Raw genomic sequence first — 27,186 nt, 5'->3', positions numbered from 1 at the left:
GGCCACGAGGCCCAAGTCACAGGCTGCTTTTCTGCTCAATAAATTGTTAACACACTGACCTCGAATCACATGCACCCACATGGTGAACTTTCTTTGCTTGTACTCACAGCTGGCAAGAAATTTACCCGCACAATCAATGCGGCCACCAGGACTATGGACATTTGTAGTAACCTTCGCCAGCTGGGGCTGTTGAGGCAGTCTCATAAATTCAGCAAAAGACATTACAGTAATATCTGCTCCTGTGTCAATATTAATATCAACTTTGTCTCCCATTACAGTAAAAGTAACTTTCCAATCTTCCTCTGAGCTTGGCCGTTCCACAACGGACCCCACAAAAGACACTTCCTGACCCTCCTGGTCACCATCCACCTGCATCTCCTTAATGTATTCAGTTCTACACACCACTTCAAAATGGCCCATTCTGTTACATTTCCTGCATCTTTTATCCCTGGCCGGGCATATAACACTCTGATCATGAGCACGGTAGCACCGTGTGCATCGGGCATGTTGCGCCCATCCATTTCTAGGCCTTTCCAGTACTTTAGATCTACCGCTCACACTGTGCCTTTCACTAGCATTTTTCCTAGACTGTTGCACTTTATCCACAATACTCTCAGACCTCAGATCAGCACTTTGCTTTTTCACCAGTTCACTCTGGCGGGCCATCCTAATAGCCCCATCTAATGTTAAATCAGGCTCTAACTGCAGCTTTAGTGAGACTTCAGCATCTGCAATTCCAATAACTATTCTGTCTCTGATTTGCTCTTCTTTAGCAACACCAAACTCACAGAATTCAGCTAGTTCATACAGGCTGCACACAAATGACTCCACAGATTCTCCCACACGCTGATTACGTTTGTGAAAACAAGCTCTCTCATGAATCACATTTCTTTTGGGCACAAAGTGGGCACTGAGTTTATCCATAACTATATCAAAGTTAAATTCTTCCCCTTCTTGGAAAATAAAAGCATTGAATACTGGCTCCACATCTTTCCCCATAGAGTATAAAAGAGAATTAACTTGTACTTCACCACTCTCCTTGTTCAGTTTGGATGCAATCCTGAAGCGCTGAAACCGCTGACGCCATGTGGGCCAAGCTGCAGGCTGAGAGAAGTCAAAAGGCTCAGGTGGGGTAAACTTTGACATTGCAATCGATCAGGAACAGAAGCGCAGTCCAGAACTTCTGACACCATGTCATGAGATGCAGGACATATGCAGGACACAGCAATGATCGTACAACTCTATTTTATTGCAGAGCATAGCAATACACATCTAGTCAGGTTGATTGTACTAAGTATCTCTATGTTAAAGCCCTTTGCAGCCCTTTTTTTCTAACACCTGAGACCTCATATCTTTGAGCCCTTATAACTTTTTTTTAGGTAATATTTTATTACATAATTTTTATCAGACAGTGCAAATAATATTGTAACTGTACTTTAAATGTATTTTTTCCACTTTTTATTCAAGCGTAATAGTTAACCAGAGCACTGAAGTCACACTATCCCAACACGTGTTAAATTTGATTGCGCTCAAGTGAACTCTTTTACTTTCAACTTGTAATACACAAGCTACTTCCGACACCCGGAAAGAGCCACGACAAACTCCTTTTCATTTGCATGCAACAGTTAGCACTTCACTCGTAAACTAGCCCAGAGTTGGATATTTGTTTTTGCATTTCTCCTAAATTTACTAGTTTTTAATCCACAACCATTTTGTTTCATTATTACATTCCTTACTAATTTATCTAACCAGACTCAGGGCCGTTACTAGGCTGAAGAAAACTATGGTAGTCAGGTTTATTGTGCCCTTTCCTGGGGACCTGGGACAGTGTTAGCAATAGGAACCTCAGAACTGCGAGCTGAAGGATGGTGAGGGTGACACAGATCAGGGCAGAGCTCTGATTCTAGAACAGCTCAGGATGTCTAGAGAATCTGGTATATGACACTGTACCAGGTATTTCCTCTAGTGTCAAATAAGTACCAAACAGACCCGGAAATTTACAGAACCATTAAAACAGGTACCTTATAGACTGATGGAGCAGGTTCGATTGCTGAAAAAGTTCCCTTATCTTCTGAACCAGGACTTGATGCAGAACAACAGAACAACAGAACCGTCAACAGAATAACGGTTGTTGGTTGGCACTGATTTTAGAGCCGAGTAAGCCTTTCAGTCAACTTGGTCAGGGCTGCCGGTTACTGCTTTTTCCCCTCCTAAGCGATGGGGCACGGGCAGTGTCAATAACACATTTGCAATTTTACATGCTCTTATTTTTGCTGTACAAAACACTGCTGAAGTGACTGAATGCGGTAATCACTCAGCCGCTGGCCTGGAAGGAGGAGTCCGGGACACACCTGCTGATTTTAGGACAGAGCCCATACAGAAACACAGCTCCTACTTGCTGCACACCCTATCTAGGAATGCCACGTGCGGGAAATTTAGCCACACCAATAAGTTTAAACCACTAAGCACTCTGTGTGGTTATGGTGGGGGAGGCTAAGGTCACCTGCGGCCCACTGGGCATTTGCCCGGGATGCCTTTGGTCAGTCCGTGCACTCATAATAACACTATCTAATAAAAATTATTAAAAAAAAATATTCCATTAAAAAGTTATAGGGCCTCAAAGGGGTGGGGAAACTTGCCCCTCTCCCTCACAGGTAGGATTCATCTTTTAAAAATGATCATCTTGCCTAAGCTGCTTTACCCCCTCCAGATGCTTCCTCTCCTCCTCACAAAACGAGACCTCAATAATTTAACCACCCTATTTGGCAGGTTTGTCTGGAATAAAGGAAAACCGAGAATAAGTAGACTCCAGCTGGCAATGCCGATCAGCTCGGGTGGACTTAGCCTCCCTAATCTGAGATGGTACAATTGGGCATCGCTGACCAAGATTATAGTGGGATGGCTGACTCACTCAGGTCATTTCAGTCACCCCATAGAAAACAAACTATTAGCACCAATACACCCTGCTTTCCTGCCACACACCCAACTTTCATCCCTCCCCCAACATGTAAAACACAACATATTATTTAGGGACCCGCTGAGGGCCTGGACTAAACTTTGCAAACCATGGGGAATGGAGTTTACATTCAGCAGATACTTACCGCTACAGGGCAATCCTGACTTCATGCCAGGATGCACAAAAGCTGTTTTTAGGCTTTGGGAACGTCAGGGGCTAAAGATGGTGGCACAACTGCTTAACCCTACTACACACCAAATACTCCCTTTTTCCGATCTTCAAGCGCAGTACACTCTCCCTAACATGCATAGATTCGCTTATTTTCAAAGTAGACACTATGTCCAGAGCCTTCTGCCTGGGGGCCTTTCGTCATTGGACAAGAATCAGACTAAAATTATCACACTTTGTAACTTGGCCGCCCAGGGAATACATTCCATCACACCTATTTATAAACTAATTGTAGCACACAATGAGACACAAACAATGCAGGACATAGTGACTAAATGGCAAGGACAAAGAATCCCTGAAGTCACGCAAGAACACATCACACACAGCATACAAGCTGTTAGAGCAGCTACCCTGTCCTCGAACCTACGGGAAACACAGGTAAAATTTCTACATCAGGCATACATCACGCCAAAACTTAGAGCGAAATGGATTGCAGATGCGTTAAACATATGTCCCAAATGCATGGCCCCCACCCCTGACCTGATACACCTAGTCTGGGACTGTCCTAAGATGCAGAGATTCTGGGGCAAAGTCAAATTCTGGTTAACAACAGTGCTTAAAACCACTATATCACTGACCGCAGCAACCATATTATTCTTACAAGACATTGACATACCCTCTAGGCATAGAAAGTTTTTCAACCTGGTCATACTTATGGCCAGGAAATTAATGTTACAGTATTGGGCCAAGAATAGAGAACCTCCTTTTAAAAAACTAACTCACGTGTTATATCAGCAGCTTCTGACGGAACAGGTGGATGTACAAGGAGACCGTGAGGTCAGAGTTAAAACATTTTTAAACAAGTGGGAACCATACATACTGTATTTACCGAGAGGAATACGGGAAAGACTCCTAGGTCCTTTCCAACATACACTGTTTATGCTTAATGAAAATCTTCATGACCGTTGGTGCCTGACAGGTCCCGAGGTTGACACGACTTAACAGGTTTAATTATCGCTTCACACGACAGACGCAGAGGATGGATCACAATTTACCTGACTAGACCCAAGGCTTGCGACCATGACCATCCGCTGATGCATGACCACTTATAAATATCACATGGTATTAACATTGATTACCCTTACGGCTGAAAGCAGGCCACCCAATTATTTGCTAGTTTGTAGAGCGCAAGTACTAGGATCCCATATGGAGGGTCTGAACAGGCACAATCCTACATGCCTATAGGAAGGATCTTGCATATGTGTTACTAAATAACGTGACTGTTGTGCAGTCAGTACCTCCTGAATTGTTTCCCCCCTCTTTTTTCCTTTCCCCAATGCGCTCAGTTATACTCAATAATGCCAGGTCTTCAAATCAATCAATGCCAGTGGTTATTTCTTGTTTCTGAATTTGTTGTGTTGTGTTTTGTTTTATTTATTATTATGTTTATATGTTATAGTAATGCAGAGGGCTTGGCCGCCCCACACGGTATACGACAAGACTTTTTGGCCTCCAAGTGGACTCTAGTGTATTACTGGGACTGCATTTTTGCTGCCTACAACTTGCCTTGTAATGTTTGATACTGTATAATGCCGTGTGGCGTTGTCCAGGTTCCCCTGTAAAAATTCAATAAAAAAAGTTTAAAAAAAAAAAGTTATAGGGCCTCAAAGATATGAGGTCTCAGGTGTTAGAAAAAAAGGACTGTAAAGGGCTTAAACCCCTTCACTACTGGGATTTGCAGAGAAAAACTTGCCAAAAATATTGGAGAATTTTTAGCATTTTTGCTATCACTTCATTTAAATAGAAATAGATCCTTGTTTGGTTTTTTTTTTACCTGTCAAAACTATATATATTTTTTAATTAGACAACTCAAGGTATTGTTCTAGGCCCATTTTGGTATATTTCATGCAATTATTTCACCGCCAAATGCGATCAAATAAAAAAAATTTTAATTTTTTCACAAATTTTGGGTTTATCATCACTGCTTCTCTCAGAAATAGCAGACATATATGACTTTGCCATTACTTTTGGTAATTAGAAGGCTGATAATTGCAGCTTCTATTATTCCTGGCAGTGAAGCAGTTAATTATGTATCTGAAAAGGTTAATTTTAGCTTTAGTGTAAAGATTACCCTCCTATCTGACACTTCCCAACCCCAGATCCCTACCTCATACCTCCCAAACAGCTCTCTGCCCTCCTTCACCCACCACTGGTCACTCCCATCTTAGGTACTGGCAGACAGTCTGCCAGTATGAAAATTTAAGGCATTTAAAAAAAAATATATATCTATATATTTTTTTATATATTTTCTCCTTTCACTAGTAGATGCTGTCAAACATACAGTTGTGCTCATAAGTTTACATACCCTTGCAGAATTTATGATTTCTTGGCCATTTTTCAGAGAATATGGCCTAGATTTAGAGTTTGGCGGTAGCCGTGAAAACCAGCGCTAGAGGCTCCTAACGCTGGTTTTAGGCTACCGCCGGTATTTGGAGTCACTCAAAAAAGGGTCTAACGCTCACTTTTCAGCCGCAACTTTTCCATACCGCAGATCCCCTTACGTAAATTGCGTATCCTATCTTTTCAATGGGATCTTTCTAACTCCGGTATTTAGAGTCGTGTCTGAAGTGAGCGTTAGAATTCTAACGACAAAACTCCAGCCGCAGAAAAAAGTCAGTAGTTAAGAGCTTTCTGGGCTAAAGCTGGTTTATAAAGCTCTTAACTACTGTGCTCTAAAGTACACTAACACCCATAAACTACCTATGTACCCCTAAACCGAGGTCCCCCCACATCGCCGACACTCGATTACATTTTTTTAACCCCTAATCTGCCGACCGCCACCTACGTTATACTTATGTACCCCTAATCTGCTGCCCCTAACACCGCCAACCCCTATATTATATTTATTAACCCCTAACCTGCCCTCCACAACGTCGCCGCCAGCTACCTACAATAATTAACCCCTAATCTGCCGACCGCATGCCGCCGCCAGCTACATTATAGCTATGTACCCCTAATCTGCTGCCCCTAACACCGCCGACCCCTATATTATATTTATTAACCCCTAATCTGCCCTCCCTAACATCGCCGACACCTAACTTCAATTATTAACTCCTAATATGCCGACCGAATCTCGCCGCTATTCTAATAAATGTATTAACCCCTAAAGCTAAGTCTAACCCTAACACTAACACCCCCCTAACTTAAATATAATTTTAATCTAACGAAATTAATTAACTCTTATTAAATAAATTATTCCTATTTAAAGCTAAATACTTACCTGTAAAATAAATCCTAATATAGCTACAATATAAATTATAATTATATTATAGCTATTTTAGGATTTATATTTATTTTACAGGTAACTTTGTATTTATTTTAACCAGGTACAATAGCTATTAAATAGTTAAGAACTATTTAATAGCTAAAATAGTTAAAATAATTACAAAATTACCTGTAAAATAAATCCTAACCTTACAATTAAACCTAACACTACACTATCAATAAATAAATTAAATAAAATACCTACAATTATCTACAATTAAACCTAACACTACACTATCAATAAATTAATTAAATAAAATACCTACAATTATCTACAATTAAACCTAACACTACACTATCAATAAATTAATTAAATACAATACCTACAAATAACTACAATGAAATAAACTAACTAAAGTACAAAAAATAAAAAAGAACTAAGTTACAAAAAATAAAAAAATATTTACAAACATAAGAAAAATATTACAACAATTTTAAACTAATTACACCTACTCTAAGCCCCCTAATAAAATAACAAAGCCCCCCAAAATAAAAAAAATGCCCTACCCTATTCTAAATTACTAAAGTTCAAAGCTCTTTTACCTTACCAGCCCTGAACAGGGCCCTTTGCGGGGCATGCCCCAAGAAATTCAGCTCTTTTTCCTGTAAAAAAAAACATACAATACCCCCCCAACATTACAACCCACCACCCACATACCCCTAATCTAACCCAAACCCCCCTTAAATAAACCTAACACTAAGCCCCTGAAGATCTTCCTAACTTATCTTCACCATACCAGGTATCACCGATCCGTCCTGGCTCCGATATCTTCATCTAAGCCCAAGCGGGGGCTAGACATCCATCATCCGACGGCTGAAGAAGTCCAGAAGAGGCTCCAAAGTCTTCATCCTATCCGGGAAGAAGAGTAGATCCAGACCAGCAACCATCTTCTTCCAAGCGGCATCTTCTATCTTCATCCGATGAAGACCGGCTCCATCTTGAAGACCTCCACCGCGGACCCATCTTCTTCTTCCGACGTCTTCCCGACGAATGACGGTTCCTTTAAGGGACGTCATCCAAGATGGCGTCCCTCGAATTCCGATTGGCTGAAAGGATTCTATCAGCCAATCGGAATTAAGGTAGGAAAATTCTGATTGGCTGATGGAATCAGCCAATCAGAATCAAGTTCAATCCGATTGGCTGATTCAATCAGCCAATCAGATTGAGTTCGCATTCTATTGGCTGTTCCGATCAGCCAATAGAATGCGAGCTCAATCTGATTGGCTGATCGGATCAGCCAATCGGATTGAACTTGATTCTGATTGGCTGATTCCATCAGCCAATCAGAATTTTCCTACCTTAATTCCGATTGGCTGATAGAATCCTATCAGCCAATCGGAATTCGAGGGACGCCATCTTGGATGACGTCCCTTAAAGGAACCGTCATTCGTTGGGAAGTCGTCGTCGGAAGAAGATGGGTCCGCGGTGGAGGTCTTCAAGATGGAGCCGGTCCTCATCGGATGAAGATAGAAGATGCCGCTTGGAAGAAGATGGTTGCTGGTCCGGATCTACTCTTCTTCTTCTTTCTTTTTTTTTCAGCTCAAACAGCCCCATTGTGTCCTATGGGGGAATCGTGCACAAGCACGTTTTTGAGGCTGGCCGCGTCCGTAAGCAACTCTGGTATCGAGAGTTGCAGTGGAGTTAAATATGCTCTACGCTCCTTTTTTGGAGCCTAACGCAGCCATTCGGTGGACTCTCAATACCAGAGTTATTTTAAAGGTGCGGCCAGAAAAAAGCCAGCGTTAGCTACGCGGGTCGTTACCGACAAAACTCTAAATCTAGCCGTATGAATGATAACACAAAAACGTTTCTTTCACTCATGGTTAGTGTTTGGCTCAAGCCATTTTTTTATCAATCAACTGTGTTTACTCTTTTTAAATCATAATGACAACAGAAACTACCCAAATGACCCTGATCAAAAGTTTATATACCCTGGTGATTTTGGCCTGATAACATGCACACAAGTTGACACAAACGGGTTTGAATGGCTATTAAAGGTAACCATCCGCAACTGTGATCTGTTTGCTTGTAATTAGTGTGTATGTATAAAAGGTCAATGAGTTTCTGGACTCCTGACAGACTCTTGCATCTTTCATCCGTGCTGCACTGATGTTTCTGGATTCTGAGTCATGGGGAAAAAAAAAGAATTGTCAAAGGATCTGTGGGAAAAAGGTAGTTGAACTGTATAAAACAGGAAAGGGATGTAAAAATATATCCAAGGAATTGAGAATGCAAATCAGCAGTGTTCAAACTCTAATCATGAGTGAAAGAAAAGTTTTTGTGCTATCATTCATATTCTCTGAAAAATGGCCAAGAAATCATAAATTCTGCCAGGGTATGTAAACTTATGAGCACAACTGTATAGGGATAAAAGAGAACAAAAGAGATATTACATAATATATTAATATTACCAAAGAGTTTAACTTCATTTGTTAATACATTTTTTTGTGTCATGTTTAATGCATGGAACTACTCCATAGTTGAAAGAACACAACATTTATGCTCCTTCTTTTACGCAATACTCCAACTTCTAACAACCACCAAATAAGTGAAGAATCAACCATGTTTTATTGGGAAATGTATAATCACGTGCTTAATTAAATAAATTGATCAAAAGTTAACATACATTTTCTACTCTCTTTAACGAATTGGCAATACGAATACTGGTGGAACTGGTGTCGCAGAAGTGGTTACTGTCAGAGATGACAAAAAAGGGATTATAACATTCATGAGATGATGGGATGCACATACCGCATATCTGGGATAAATATGACGCAGGGAATATGTATAAGGCGATATAGTGACCTTTACCGACACAAAAAAACAGTGTTATAAGGATATCAAATCAATTGTCGAAAATTACAAGTGACATTTTGTAGATTGTATATTATAATTTCACATCATCAACAATTGGTTGTCACATGAAAATAATGCGTGTATTTGACAGACGTGTTGAAAAATAAAACGCGATTGTAGATTTTTGCAGCGATGTCTTGCAAGCTTATTGACTCCAGCGAATGCGTCTAGATTGATGCTTTGATAAATCGGCCCCTATGTGTCACACTTGACTTAGCAAAGCCAAAAAAAATAATAAAAATATTCTATATGTAGCTTTTTGACTGAAAAAAATATCCTAATATCACATATGCATTAAAATAAAAATATTCTGAAGCATAATTTAAATGCTAAGGGCCAGATTACAAGTGCAGCGCTATTTAGCACTCCAGCTCATGCGCCAACTGCACTAGAAGTAGGCATTTTGCGCGCATCGTTCTAACCCGATGTGCACAAAAAGCCAATATTGTGTGCGTTCACCTATTCCCCCGTAGAAGTCAATGGAGCAAAAACAGTGGAAAAAAACCTAACACCCTATTTGCACGCTAACCCGAACGCATATTCTCAAATGCGCTAACCTGACATGAAAATATGAATATTTCACATTCCAATGTTCTACACACAGCAGAATATGTTCTATTTATTCATAAATACATATTTCTACATATATCTGATTGTATTTTGGTACAATATGTATCTATACCTATATATATATATATATATATATATATATATACACATGATTATATATATATTATTATACACTATATATATATATGCTGTATATATATATGTGTTACGAAGAAACTGGGGCGTGTTAAGCGCTGGGCACAATCATAAGAATAGTGATAAAAATGAGCCAGATATAATCCGCAACAAATAGTCTGTCAAAAATATCTAAAATATGCTGTCAGAAGTGTCAAGAATAAATATTTCTGTGTTGCAATATACCCCGTGAGAGTGGATTAAATTAATAAACAGTGGTAAGTAACACATAAAATACTAAATCACTAATAGATAAACAGAAGTGCCTTACAAGGTGCCACACATAAGGTTCTCTATGAATCCATACACAGGTAAACCATAAAAATGGATGAGAAATAAATCAAAAGTGGACCTCGATAGCTTAAAATAGTTCAGAGTTCAAATAAGTCCATATAGAATAGAGATATGTTGAAACGGAAAACACAGCACTCTCGCAGTTTAACCCCTCCAGTGAGTGTACTTACAGACTCATATCCCAATAGTATGAGGTAATTTCAAAGCAGTAGAATCTGTATTTCAAACAATCCTGGGTACGTAGGTAGAATGAGTGAGTGTGCTCGTGGGTTTCTCTTCCGGTCCTTTATACGGCTCCTTCTACTCCTGGATCTGTTAGTTATTCACTTCCCTTGGTATCCCTTCATAAGGCTCTGGTGCAGGAATAAAAGAAAGAAGAGAAGCACAGGAAATAGTGTAATTATATTTAATGAAATTGATTGCAGCAAACAGGAGTAAAAACACTTACAATGTATAACCTCAATGGTATGAGGTAACAGTAGCGTATGCAGAGTGAAAGTGACAACTTGCAGCTTGAGAGATGTACACAAAGCTGAACCGGCCAGTTATAATTGTCTCGACCACTGTGTTTGGAATCGGCGTGAAGTGTCAAATCGAGTATTCAATAAAAAACAAAGTGTACCAATGGTACACCAACACCTGACGTGTTTCGAAGGCTTTAAACAGTATTTCCTTCTTCATCAGAGGCGATATATTGAAATGGAGTGAGTGGCGCTTTTTAAAGTTTTTAGCGCCAACACAGCTCGCCTTCCGATTGGTCCTACGGGACCACATCCCCAGGCTTTGATCTAACCGGGTGTCGAGGACTCTTCACTATAAATTTCTGTTTGGGCAATTAAATAACAAATATCGAATGGTATTCATACTTTGAAGTGCCATATAAAAAGATTTTTGAACTATAAAAAGATATATGTCTAATATATATATCTAGATAGTAGTAGTAGATGGCGCTGGTCTATTGAGTGATTTTCTCTAGTAAGTGAAGAGAAAAAAGGCTTGATGCATATATTGAAGCCAATTAATATGGGTGCAGTATACTCACTCCATAAGATGAATCTTTACAGCTGAAAGGGAACGTAGCGTCAGATGGCAAGAGTCCACAGGTTCCTGGAATCAAATACTGAATTTTCAAGTTTATCCAAAAGTGGACTATAAATGAATAGAGACCCAAATGACAAAAGTATCCAGTGTATAATTGAAAAAATGTAGTAACTTACTCCATAAATAAGGAGATTCCAGCTCAGCACAGCAAAACAAGATCTTGACAATCTTTCAACAAAGGATAAAAGGTTTTATTTGCTCAATGCGTTTCAACGTATTACACGTCTTTATCAAGAGCATACATTAAAACAAGTAAAACAGGTAAGTAAAACCAAGTATTGAGTTCATCTTATGGAGTGAGTATACTGCACCCATATTAATTGGCTTCAATATATGCATCAAGCCTTTTTTCTCTTCACTTACTAGAGAAAATCACTCAATAGACCAGCGCCATCTACTACTACTATCTATCTATACACAGTCACAAGGGAGAGACTGCAAGAAGGCTGCGGTCTGACCTAAAGGAGAGTATCAGTTCTTAGTTCATTTGTACAGAAAATTGTGTGTTTTTTTCCATCTTGCACCTCTGTATATTGTTTTCCTTTTTGTAATATATATATCTATGTGAATGGCGTTTTATTCAGCCAATAAGAAATAGATATATTAAAAAAGCTCCCTTTGACTGTTGGAAACTTGTTGATTCAAATTTAATAAATATAATAATTAAAAACATATACAGTAATAGAAAAAGATTTAAAATATATATATATTATAAATTTAAAAATATATAAATATTTTATTTAATAAAAATCTAAGAGTTGTGTCCAATAAAACTCTTCAGGTATTCCAAACGCAATGTGCTGCATATTTAATTGATAACATACATGTAGGATACTAAGGTTATAATAACTATACTTGATACTATATGAATTTACCTAAAAATCATATTCGATGTATAATGTCATTACATATTTAAACAAACTGAGTGCAAATAAATCAATAGCTATAATCCATTCCGTAATAGGCTCATAAATTCAATTATACTAGAACATATCTTTTTTTTAAAAAAAATATATATATGTATTTTTTGAAAACTTCTTCGAAATCAGAAATGCCGCAAGATCGATATCTTTATTTAAGCCATAGGGACTCAATGTCCCCATTTTGTGGATCCAATAAGACTCTCTACGTCTTAAATCAAGGGTCTTGCTACCCCCTCTTTTGCTCTGTTTTATACATTACAAAATTGTTCCCCTCAAACATTGTGGATCCTGATTATGGAAATTTCTATAATGGAGGGAAAGATTATGTTTAATATTTGTAATGTGTTCAAGTAGTCTAAATTTGTACGGGCGGGTGGTACACCCAATGTATTGAAGATTGCAGCTGCATTGTAATAAGTAGACAACCAAATCTGTTTATAAAAACCGACACTATGTCCTTGGAGCCAGTTTGTACCTACATCCCTTAGTTGGCTAGGTGCTAATAAATTCTTTAGGTTTTTATTTTTCCTAAAGACAATCTGAGGACCATTGGCTGTAAGACCCTCAAGTAATTTGTCTTTTTCTAATACATGCCAGTGTTATTTTATAATGGTTTTAATTTCTCTTGCCCCTTCATTGTATGTTGTAACAAACTTGCTTCTTGGTGCTTTATTATTTTAGTTTCTGCCTTTCCTCACCTGTAATAGGTCTTTTCTCTTCAATGATTTAGCTTTTAGGAAAGCTTCTTTAACAATTTTTTCCTGATAACCTTTCTCAATAAATTGGTTGGTCAGAATTACAGATTCTTTTTCGCAATCCTCGATTTTACTACAGTTTCTGCGTACCTGCTGAAATTGTCCAAACAGGATATTTTTGATCCAGTTCGGGTGATGACAGCTTTTGGCATGCAGAAAACCATTTCTGGCTGTATCCTTTCTATATAATCTTGTGATGATGTTATTATCATCACGAGTAAGTATCAAATCAAGAAATTCAATTTCTTTGATATTGTTTTTATGGGTAAAATGGAGATTCCTGTCATTAGTGTTAACATATTTAATAAAATCAGACAGAGAATCTTCACTCCCATTCCAAATTAGTACAATATCATTGATAAAGCGCCCCCAGAATGTAATAGATGAACTAAAGGGGTTATTGTTTCAAATAGTAGTCTCCTCCCAATGACCCATGTAAAGGTTGGCATAGCTTGGGGCAAAGCATGTCCCCATCGCTGTGCCGCTAATTTGGAGATAGTAATTTTCTTTGAAGACAAAATAATTTTGTTCAAGGATGTATTTAATAGATGATAATAAAAAAATCTTGTTTGTAAAGTGGTTCTTTCTTTAAACCAAAAATCAACCAATAAGATCCCTTTATCGTGTGGGATGCATGTGTATAAGCTACTTACATCCATTGTAACCCACTGGAAGTTATCCCTCCATTTAATGTTAGAAATCTTTTCAATAATATCCATAAAATCCCTTATATAGGATTTTAAAGTGGGTACAATGTGCTGTAGGTAGGTATCCACAAATTCCGACAATTTAGTCATAAGTGAATCCATTCCAGACACGATAGGTCTGCCCGGTGGATTTAGGGGATACTTATGCACCTTGGGTAGGTGATATAAAATAGCTGTTGTTGGATCAGTAATATTTAGGAATTTTAACTCATTCTTATTTAGAGTTCCTGAGTTTTTAGCATCATCTAATAGACTGTTATATATCTGCAAATACTATGTTGTGGGGTTTCTTATTAGTTTTTGATATGTTTCAGTTTCCCCCAAAAGTCTATTGGCTTCATCAATATAATCCTTTCTATCTTGTACAACTATTCCACCTCCCTTCCCGCTTCTCTTATGACAATCCCTTTATCCTTTTTGATTTCATCTAATAAAAGTTTATCTTTCTTGGTCAAATTGTCCCTTTTTATTTTATAATTCTGGCACATTTTATTAAAATCATCCAATACCAGATTATTAAATACTGGTATGGAATGTCCTATAGACTGAACGGGATAAAAAAGGAATTAGGTTTATACAGGGTATGTGGATCGTATGTTAGAACTGTCTTAATATTCCCTAAGTGTTCATTTTCCACTAATAAATGCTCTAGGGTTTTAAGGGTTTCTATATCCTGGATTTGATCTGTATTATTCAGGTCATTTCCCTTTTCGTCCCCCAGAAGGTCCTCATTCTTTTTGCAATGTCTGTGTAGTGTGAGCTTGCGGATATACTTGTTCCAATCCACAAACAAAGTGAATGAGTTAGGACCTCTGCTAGGAGCAAACGAAAGACCCCTTTTAAGCAGATCTTCCTCCTGTTTGGTAAAGGGTTTTTTAGATAAATTGAATATTTTCATCAGTTCTCTATTCTCATTGAGCCGATCGACCTTTTCTTTTTTCTTTCTGTATCTAACTCCTCCTCTACATCCCCTCCTAACCTTCTTTTTACCCCCTTTCCCCTCCATTCGGGGGTCTATAACCACTCCTGAGGTTCTTGAACATGGTTTGGTCTGTAATTGTTTCGGAATGGACCTGACTCTAAAAAATCCCTACTATTTGTATTGAAAGAGTGATTTTTATAAGAATGATTTTTGTGGTTAGCATAGGGATAGCTGCTCTGTTCATGATGGTTCCTCCCATGCTGCCATTTAGAGTGTTGTTTATTAAACTGTTCTGCTTTTTCAGATGTTCTGTTGGAATTTGTGTACCTTATTGTCTGTTCATGAGATCTAGAATGGTTGGTGTATTGTTTTTTGTTACTCTTATTCTTTGTATTGTCATTATAATCGGTTACATTTTTTTTCCCTTTTTTGTTATTTTGTAATAATTTACCATTATTCCTATTAGTATATAATGCACCAAATCTTTTATTAGTTGCAAAATCAGCAGAGTCTATAGATGACCAGTTTGAGCAATGAGCCCCTTCTAATGGGGTATTTGAATTATCTTCCCACTCTGTTTCAATTTCCCCATGTTGATAAGGTTATCTGTAGAGCTGTTATTAGTTAATTCTTGTTTGTGTTCCTGTAAAAAAAAATTATAAATTTACTGAGTTTGTTAGATTCGACTTGTTTTTCGAATCTTTCAACCTTTTTCCTATTGTCATTATATAGTTCACAGTTAAGTTTTTCTCTGATATCTTTAATTTGATCAGATATGTATTTAACCTTTTTTTGTCTATATCTTATTAAAATATCCAAAAAGGTGAAGGAACAGGTCTCAAGGGCAGTTTCCCATTCTGAGAGAAGTTCCACCTCTGAGCAATCTATAATAGATTCCTTTTCCATCCTTAGACCGTTTAGGATAATTTTATATTTCACAGATCTCTCTAAACTAATGCTATCATGCCAGTTTACTAGTTGTTTCCTACTTAATTTTTCTAATTTTTCAAACAGTTTTTTTGGATCTGTTATGCTAAGGTTTTCTAGTAAAGTTCTTCCTCCTCACTAATAGAAAGTTTTTTGATTTTCTTACATGGGACATAATTGTCCACTAGAATGCTGCCACTCACTAAAAAGGAAAAAGCAAGATAAATAAAAACAAAGTAGAAAACTCCTCTGACTAGCAGAGGGGTCAGCTTCTGTTATGGGGCGCAAAGCTAGTGTAAGTATAAGATATAAAAGATGACAAATTGTCAGTATTTCCAAATAAGTGTTTGATATAACAAATATTATATGTATAAAACGCTAAGTAGCTCATGTTCTAGAAACTGGAAAGAATATAATATATCCCCCTTGAACGCAAATGTATTATATTTGTATGGAAGCAAAATCTATGATCAATCCCTGCTGCTGAGAAACACAAAACCCAGAAAGGCGGAACTAACTATTCTAATTAGTCCCTAACAGAAAAAAATGTGTGTTACGAAGAAACTGGGGCGTTTATAGGTAAAGATATAAACATATATATATAAATATATATAATTATCTATTTATAAATACATAGAACATATTCTGCTATGTGCAGAACATTGGAATGTGAAAAATTTACAGTAAATACATAGTTAAAAACTTTTTTTAAATATGAATATTGCATACCTATGTTTTTACATGCTTTCATCTACTTGACTGCAAATGACTCCAATGCACTTATATATGTCTATATATGTGTACATATGTATTTATGTGTTTATATGTGTATATATGTCTGTAAATACATATATGCCCATATAAATGCATAAATACATATGTACACATATTGTATATAGACATATATGTATACATACAAATACAAATTTAGACATGTATATGTATGTATATTTTTGTTAAATCCCTTTGTCTGCATTTTTTTTTCTATCACCTGAGATCTCATCTTTGAGACTTTATAACTTTTTTGTGCAATTTTGTTTAATGCGCTAAACTGTTTAATGCGTTAACTTCAACTGCGCTCAAGCAATCACATTTACTTTCAACTTGTAATATGCGTGCTACTTCTGACACGCACAAACAGGCACGATAAACCCGATATCACACAAGTGAAACAGCGCACCACTCATTATCTGGCCCTAAATATTTACAAATGGCATTGTTATTCCAGGGGGATTATTCCATGTGGAGTGACAGAAAAATAAAAATAAAATAAAAATGTACTAGAAAATTTTAGGTACATGAAAACAAAATATAAGATAAAATGCACGTCTTAAACCTCATTGTACAACATATCAGCCAAAATATAAATGAGATGACTTTTGCACACCCTGAAAGATATAGATCAACTTTTGTGCAACTATTATGCAGATATTTGCCACCTGATCAATGCAGCATGATGATATAGATTTTCAGCTGAAGATACCGATGCATCTGTCTTGAGCATAGAGGTGTTCAAGTATTTGTTCACACCTCACTCCAAGAATATCAAGGATTACAAGAGGGTGAGTACACTGGTAGTTATATGAGGGAAGAAATATATATTGCTGTAATGACACCAAGGCAATTGGATAGGGGGCAGTGTATTAAAGGGACAGTTAGTGTTAAACAAAAGTTTGCCACAATATAATCATCTGTGCCAGTAATATGCAATACCTCATTAAATAGTATGGGGGTGGGGAAGACCTCCAAACATGATCACCATCTGGTGCCCCTGGCTGCCCCCTAGCTTTTAGATTGGTGGTTCAATAAAATCTCTCTCTGCAATATTTTCCCAGCAGCAAACTTACACTAAACTCAACCTCTCAGTAGTCTTGGCAGTATAAATAGTGAATCTCATGAGTTGGGTGACCTCATTGCTGAGAAAATATTGCGCCAATCAGTTGCCTTCAGATTGGCTGCACTGCTCACTGCTAATTAAAATGTAAAAAAATTGGCCAGGGTGGCAGCTAGGGGTATCAGCTGGTGATTATATTTGGAGGTAATTTTTTTAATAAATCCAATTTCAGTACTATTTAATGATGTACTACACATTGTTGCTACTTAGGACTGTATTGCAGCCAACTTTTAAATATTATCTACTGTCCCTTTAAAAACATTGATAATGGGTTATATACATCCCTTGGGGAGACTCATATTTATTGTCTAAAATGAACAAAGAATTCTGCTTTAATGCACAGCTTAAAGGGATATGAAACACAATTTTTTCTTTCTTTCATGATTCAGATAGAGCATGCAATTTTAAGCAACTTTCTAATTTACTCCTATTATCAATTTCTCTTTGATTAACTTTATTTGAAAAGCAGGAATGTAAGCTTGGGAGCAGGCCTATTTTTGGTTCAGCGTATGCCACCAATCAGAAAGTGCTACCCAGGGTGTTGAACCAAAAACCCTCCTTTGTTATCGAAAAATGGATTTAAATGTTCTTGTGTTTATCAGCAAATAAAAATGAGACTCTGAGTAATCTCCATAAGAATATTTTCTATTCAATGTTAACTCCATATGTAGGTTTCTTCAATTCATTGGACAAAGCAAAAATCGGCATGATTGACGGCCCCTGCTAGCGGTCGATTGGACGCCAGTGAACCGGGGGCAGCATTTCACTAGAAATGCTTGTGAAATGATAAATGCAGACAGCGTATGCTGTTGGCATTTAGCGAGGTCGAGCGGATATTATATGCTACAGCGAATCATGTCTGCTTGACCCTAGATAAATCTACCCCTTAGAATGAAACACTTTAAGTTTTGTTCCCAAAAACCTTTTACAGATCTAGAAACCTCATATGTGTTCCCCATTTTGGCACAAAGTGAGTGGTAGGGTGGCTTATTTTGAACCAGATTAAAATTTAATTTAATTACAATGGATGTATGGATTCTGGATCCCGTAAGATTTTTGGAAATTCAAACTTTCACATGAAGACTTTAGCAGATCAAACCTTAGATATTTGTCCATTGAACTAGTACCTCTACAAATCCCTATCTGAATAGTGTTTTCCTGGCCTCAAACAAATGGACAGTCCAAACCTGTAAATAAACTTAAAATACGAAAATGTCTGTGACATAGCCTTAAAGGACCACTAAACACAAATTGTAAACTACATAATTTTGAATCTTCATATTTGAGAATAATTTTGCAATGAAAACTGCAGCTTTATTTTGTCAAATTAGTATATTGTTTATGTTTATAAATTTCACTGATTTCTCTTTCCCCCAGAACAAAAGAATCCTTACTAATCAATCACAAACTAATATTCAGATATAGCACAAACCTTGTTTGCACATGTGCAGTTGCAATAGAATGGGGAAGCCTGCCCTTTTCTCTTCCCTTAAAGGGACAGTTTACTCAAAAATGTTCTCCCCTTTAATTTATTCCGAATGATCTACTTTACCTGCTGGAGTGTATTAAATTGTTTACAAGTATTTTTATTACCCTTATATTGGCATTTAAATTAGATGATTTAGCCTGTGGTATCCCCACCTATCCTGAAAGTTTTTGGCCGTGAGGCCAAGCTGTATTAACACAGCCAGTAGAAGAAATTACACTCCCAGTGGGTTATAGAAGAGATAAGGTAATAAAATGTTAATTTTCTATTGTTCTTTCCAAGTATTGGTGAATGGTTTATGGACAGATATAAGATAAAGAAGCAGGTATATGTACACAATGTGATAAAGTAATGAGATCTGATTATACCTACAAGCTCAACCCATTTTATTAGGCTGTGGCTTCAAAACACGAAATCAGCTAATTCATATACACAAATAAGCCTTAAAAAAGTGAATCTCATCTTGGCAAGCAGGATCAATAGACTGCTTCTGAATCTGGTATCCACTGATCAAGTGGGGTTTGTCCCTGCTCGTGAGGCTAGGGAAAACACCCTAAAAGTCCTACAGATGATCACACACGCTCAGGTGCAGGGGGCGCCACTCTCCCTGGTCACTACAGATGCTGAGAAAGCATTTGACCGGGTGAGATGGTCGTTCATGAGACTTGTGTTGCGGAGATTTGGCTTCGGAGATAAAATTACAAACATGATCATGTCCCTCTACTCCTCCCCAAACGCGAGAGTCAGAGTAAATGGTACTCTCTCTAACTCATTCAAAATTAAAAATGGCACCAGGCAGGGCTGCCCTCTTTCACCGATCCTGTTTGCACTCACGATCGAAGTGTTGGCGAGTAAAATCAGGAATAACCCTCTAATCAGAGGGTTTTCAATAGGTGGCAAAGATCAAAAACTTTCCATGTACGCCTATGACATCCTACTGTCTATTTCAAATTCACCAGACTCGTTGAATGAGGCTATGGCAGAGTTTTCGACATTCGGAAGAATTTCAAACTTTCTACTAAACCCACAAAAGTCTGAAATATTGGTAGTCAACGAACGGCCCGATTTGATCAATGCCCTCAAAAACAACTGCCCAATCAAAATAGTGCACCACTCCATAAAATACTTGGGGATAAAAATCACTAAAGACATAAAAGAAACAATAGAAATAAACTATAAAAACATCAGGGACGAAATCATAAAAGACTTAGCTAATTGGAAAAATAAGACCATCTCACGGCTGGGACAAATTGGGGTGGTTAAGATGAATATCTTACCAAGGGTTTTATATGTGATGCAGACTATACCAATTTTGCCAGCCACACCATATGTACAGCAGATTCAGAAGGCAATAGAAACCTATATATGGAATGGCATTAAACCAAGAATCAGAAAACATACCACATATTTACCTAGAAGTGGAGGCGGCTTGGGAGTACCCTTACTGAAGGAGTACCAGAGAGCCATTTCTTTGCAGAGGCTAGTAGAATGGAGTCAAAATATACGTAATAAAGCCTGGATTCAAATCGACAACGATATTCTGAAGCGTGGGAACGTGGGGGCGATAGCTTGGATTTCAGTCAGGAATAGACCGTCCAATATTGCTCAATACCCTCTGATACAGGAGGTGTTTGAGAGGTGGGATAGGATAACTATCAAAGAACCATACATATCCACAGCCCAATCACCGAACATCTCGATCAGAGAAAACCCAGATTTGGGCATAGAGTATAGGACACATGAACCGGGCGAATTCCACACTTTAGCAGACACTTCCATAGCAAACATCTTGCAACAAGGTAAGCTTAAAACACAGGCCGAATTATCAGAATGGGCACCTGAGATCTTTGCGTCATGGTTTAGAGTAGCACAAATACAACACTACATAATAATGCACAAACACAAACAGCCCTGTCAAGACAAAGAACATTTTATGAGACGCTATGCACAACGACTCAAACTCCGACACATCTAATCTCACAGCTATATAAAGCCTTACTGACAAAAGGGGGAACCACGCTACCGACTTACACTGCAAATTGGCAGACAGACCTTGGCCAAGAAATAGAGGCAAAAGACTGGGCTAAAATTTTTGAGAAAGCTAAAAAGGCCTCAGTCTCCATGAAAATACAAGAAGTAACTTACAAACTGCTAAGCAGATGGTACATGACACCTCAACGACTTCACAAAATCTACCCACACGTAGACGGAAGATGCTGGAGGGGATGTGGGGAAGAAGGTACTCTATTGCATATGGTAGGAATGCCCAAATATACGATCCTACTGGGAGGAAGTATTAGGAGAAATGAGTAACAAACTAGGAGTGATAATTCCACCAAAACCCACATACCTAATATACCATGAATTACCCAAATTAATAGGAGAGGACAAGTATCTGCTCCTTTTGCTGATGTTAAACGGGGCAAAAGGTCTAATATCTATTCACTGGAAAAAAGTACAAGGCCCGACCCTGCAGGAATGGAGACACAAAGTAGGGGAACTACTTAGGTTAGAACGATATCATTATCTCAATGCAGTAAAAATTGGCACACATGAAATGATGACATTGACCTGGGAGGGAAGGGGGCTATAATATGAGATAATACATCAAGTAACTATGAACGAGAGACAACCCCTAACATTCCACCGCTCAGGAATACTCACTGTCGCCCTTTCCCCCTCCTCTCCCTATCCCCTTCCCTCTTCCCCCCCTCCCCCCCCTTTTTTTTCTCCTTCTCACCCCCCTCCCCTCCTCCTTCTTCTCTTCCCCCTCCCCTCCTTCTTACGATCTGACTTCTCTCTGCACTTCTTTTCACTCTTTCTGCCTTACAAAGATGAGTAAGGTAGTAACCTCAGGAATTAACTCAGACTCGGCAAGGTGTATCAGAAAGCCGAGAAATCATCAGTTAGATAACAATGAAGATCCTGATGTTAAGCTTCAAAGTCTATGATTACCTGTTATAGGAATTTTATACTACAGAGTGCAAATTAGCTGGCTGAAACAAGCTCAGAAATAAGGACTCGCGTCCATACAAATTGAACAAAATAGGAAAAAAAGAGAAACAGACTATTTAGCAAAGGTATATAATCTTCGAACAACCCCTCGTGTTACAGACACTTTGTAATAGACATCTCATTGTATATGTTTCAAACGATGTACCTGTGATCAAAGTAATGTATGTACGGATCAAGTTGTTCTAAATTTCTCTCCAATAAAGCTTGTTTTAAAACTAAAAAAAAAAAAAAAGCGAATCTCATACATTGTATATTGGTAAAAAAGTAATTGCAAACACATTAAGGGAAAAACAATGTTATAGTATACTGTCACTTTAAGGTGGTTTAGCACTGATTCAACTCAGTTTTTATAGCAAAGAATGCTTCTCCCATCATGATTGTTGATGCAAAACTGATAATCCACATTTTACAATTATGTGACTGCTGAGGATCTTCGGGGGGAGGGGCGTGAATTAAACAAAAGCTTACAAAAATTGCCTAAAAGTATTAACCCAAACCTCCCTGGGAGAAAGTGAAATGACCACAATTTTTAGATGTATTTTACAGCAGAAGGCAGCAAAATAAATAATGACTGTGTATTGCAATAATGTTTCACTTACAATAATGAAACATTTGATATGTTGTTGAAATATCAAGTTTTATGGTCTTTTAAAGATGGAGATTGTTTTACAGAGAGTGGTTAGCTAGTACAATTAGAATAATTCCCACTTAACTATTCCTATTCACCATTTTTACCATCAGCTCCTCCAGTTTGATGGATGGATCCTCGGTTGCAATATAACTTCCCCTTCCATTCAGAGTTTCATCACACCTTGGGCATTAAAAAAAATAAAATAAACAGTGATGTCCTTGCTTCATATTCAATGAGATTATTTAATAATTTATCTGGACATCATTCTTTTAATATACCAGGATCAGAATTTCCTCCTAAAATGCCCTGACAATTTACACAATCTGCATTTTAAATAGATTCATTTTTATTATCAAATCACAAATGGTCTCATCACTTTAAGGAGTCTACCAATCTGAAATAGGACATTTTCCAAAATTCAGAGCCTGCAGGCACTTTAACAAAAGACTATTTTACTACTTGCCAGAGTTTTTAAGCAAAGTCATTATTCAGTTTTTGTAAAGATCCAAATGCTGAAGCAGTGGACTTGTTCCTTCTAAATATGGCCTTATTGGGGCCTTACATTTTTATTAGTTTGTAAAGGTTTTCTCTCATATGAGATAAGACCTTATAATCCTCATTATAATAATGACACTATGTAGTATCACTACCTCAGTACATAATTATTTGTGTCGTCAATCTGCTCCCTCTTCACTGTTTCCAATATTTTTTCCCATTCCCCTTAAAGATCCTACTGTAAATGCTCTGGAGATGATCATTTGAGGTGCCCTATGTCTAGTAACATTTCTGGGGATCTCTATTGCTCTAAGGATCGTCTCCAGGTATTCAATCACAATTTGAAAATGTTTAATCACCAGGTACCAAAGTTGTTACTTTTATTTGTCAAAATAGTCTATATGGTGCTTCAAAAAATAACATAGATGTATTTACAACACCTCTTTTTCAAATAGTCAATTGCCTCCCTTTTTAATTTTGTGTTTAGATAACACATATAGAAATTTGGTTTGTTTCCCCAATTCATAATACAAATTATGGTTTGACTTGTAGTATGCTATTCCCACATTTGTAAAATTGAAAGAGCCACAAGTTTAAAAAAACTTTCTTTTAGATATGCTTTTCTGAGCTATGTAAATTTCATACTCATTTTTTTAAACCATGGTCTTCTTTTAAATACTTTTCCCGAAAACAATTATTTCCTTAATTGGCATTGCTTTTATGTTTATTTTCCTTTAGAAGAGATTCTGATATTTAGTGATATTAACTATGACTCTAATAAGATTAGTTTATTATGAGATCATGAAGATAACACTTTCAAATTTGGAACTCACTCTAGTTTTGTTTCAGTTGTGGTTTCAAACAACATTGGTGCCTTTTTATTTTATATTTACAAATACTATTGGTGTATACAACTTTTAAGTCTACTAAAGCAATTTTTTGAAAAAAAGAATGCAAGACATTCCTGAGTAATTATTTTTAATCACAGATTCACCATTTTTAAACACACAATAAATGTTTTTGGGTTTGCTCCTATTGAGTCGCAATTGGGCTTGCACAAGGTCGCAAAACAAAATAAAAAATTGCTGTCCAAAGGCATTAAGCTTATCAACAGTTTCCAAAGGTGCGTTTTCCATCATTACCAGCAGCAGGGGTCCAGCTGCCTAATACAATTACGTGTCCTATAAAAAATAATAGAAGCAGAAATCTGCAAGTTAATACCCGGTTCCTATTCAAGGTGCAAACAGTTGAAATACTGCTGAGGGTGTTGTTAAAGTTATTATGGCATGCCTAGCTAGGTGTAAAAGAGGAAAAATATGCTTTCTGAAAACTCTTTTTCCACTGAGATCTTAAATTTGGCAAACAATGCAAGTTTTTCTCTTTTTAAATTTATTTTTATATGTAATATTAAGGGCTAGATTTATTAAAGCTGAGGCGGACAGGGGCGCATACACGCGCCCCTATATGCCTCAGCTCGCCTGTGGTGGGGCAAAATTACCCGCAGGTATTTGCCATTGCACACGAGCGCAATTTTGTGCAATCCCGCCCCCTGCCCGCGCACAGCCAATCACGCGTGGGCAGGAGCGGTCAATCTCCTCAGTCTGACTAGACCGAGGAGATTGAATTTCGCCACATTAAAGGTGGCGAAGAGGTTAGGGAAGCAGCGGTCTGGTGACCGCTGCTTGATAAATGACGGCGAGCAAGTTCTTGTGAGAACTTGCAGCCGTAGGGCTTTAATAAATCTAGCCCTTAGTGCTGCCCCATGCAAGTTGTAGTTATGTTCTTAATTATATTTCAATATTTACTTACATATAAACATGTAATCAAGCACATAACTCCAACTATACCTATGTATTGGTCAGCACTAAATATTAAATAGAAAAATAAATTTAAAAATAAATTGTGACCAAATTACTCTACCTAGCTAAAAAAACACACCACAATCCTAACATTACAACTAACTACCATATCTTTCCCTCTCTAGACAATAACAGGTAAGGAGCGTAGGTGCTAACATTAATAATTTTAATAATTTATGGTCAGGTTACCATAGCAACGAACTTGCTATGGCATGATTTTCGAGAAATCTGACGCTGGATGGAAGAGTTAACACAACGTTATCTTATACATACAGGAAAAGACCAACTGCACGCAATGCGCCAAATATTTAAATGAAAACCTGGAACTAAAATGGAGATGTAAACTACTTTAAGATGTGTGCAACTTTGGTAGCTTACGGCTCCATTTTTACAGACTCAATGGAAACCAGCCTTTGTCTGTTAATAGATGTACAGCTCCAATATGGCTGAAACCTTACTATGAGTGCTAACAAGTGTAACCTTTTTTCACTTTCTATGCTGAAACTGTCAATGTGACTCTAAGGGCTCTCTTCCATTGAGCCGTAATTGGGTTTGCGTGCACTAGCAAACCGTTAAATATGCTGTTGGAAGCAATATCATTTATTGACTGTTTCCAAAGTCACGTTATACCTTAATATCCGCAGCCGGACTTCGGCTCCCAAAAAGATCTTTGCGTCCCATAGAAACTTATAGAAGACGTTAATCAATAAATTATACCAGGTTTCCAATGAAGCGCTAACTGTTAATAAACTGTTGGTGGCTGTCGATACATTGAGAAATATTACACCCAGCTCAACTAGGTGTAAAGGAGGAAAAATTTGCTTTTTGAGGCCTGTTTCTCATTAAAATTGCAAATTCTGCAAACATTTATGTGTGTTTCAATGTAGAAATAAGATTATATATGTTACATTTATTGGTCCTATATATAGGAATATTTGCACCTAAGTTTTCATTGAAATATCAATATGTATGTCATAGAAAAATACCTATTCCTAATGCAACCTTTGCCCAAGGATGCTATCTATATTCTCAATACATATATAAATATAATTATATCTAATAATAATCTTTTCCTACATGTATATGTGTATGATAATGGTATATACATCTTTCACCTATATAAACCATACAATTATATTAGATTTGTTTGTAAATATATATATATGTTCTAGAAAAATAATGGAATCAAATATTTGTGTTATGTCACTTAAAATTAAAGGGATAGTGTATTCACAATTAAAAACATTCAGGAATCAGATAAAGCATTTCATTCCAATCAACTTACATATGTACTCATAATCAATTTAATTTTGTTATCTTTCTTATTTTAATTATGTATTTAAGTTTAGGAGGCATTCCATTTAATGTTCAGCACCTGTGTTGCACTTGCTGATTGTTGGCTACATTTAGACAACAATCATCAAGCGCTCCCCATGTGCAGAATCAAAATGGGTAGATTCCTAAGCTAGCATTCCTGCTTTACAAAATTACAGATGATAATGAAGTAAAATAGATTTTAGGAGTACATATTTAAGTAAATAAATACTGCATGCTCTGATTCATGAGTTTAATTTTGAATAGACTATCCCTTTAAGAAATATGTAAAATGCTCATTTTAAAGAGACAAATACAGATATAATGTAATCCTTAAAACAAACATACATTATCAATACATACAATCACTTGAGATTGCGCACTTGAATGGTATGGTTACCTGATAGAAAATAATATAGAAAAATAAGTCAAAAGGAAATAATTTGTTTATCATGAAGATGAGTTTTATTATTACAGATTTACCCTCATTTATATGTAATTTTCTATGTGAAAATCATTGAACATATTTATTCAATACAAAAACGATGACACATTAAAGTATAATGTGGCATAGTACTAATATTTATAATATATATGTAATATCATGTCTGCTAAATCAGAGAATACATTTGCAATATTTTGCATATTAACCAAAATACATAAGTGCTAAATATTACATACTTCAAAATATATGAAGTATTGTCTTAAACATGGAGTTATTGAAACAGTTTAAAGGTGCCTTGTGCATTGGTCTGTGTCTGTTCATATGATGTCAATTAAAATGTATTAATAACCTATATATCATGGCAATCTC

Source organism: Bombina bombina, chromosome 5 (genome assembly GCF_027579735.1).
Source record: "Bombina bombina isolate aBomBom1 chromosome 5, aBomBom1.pri, whole genome shotgun sequence".
Classification (NCBI taxonomy): Eukaryota; Metazoa; Chordata; class Amphibia; order Anura; family Bombinatoridae; genus Bombina; species Bombina bombina.
The sequence above is the reverse complement of the archived record's forward strand: the minus strand, read 5'-3'. Positions refer to the sequence as shown.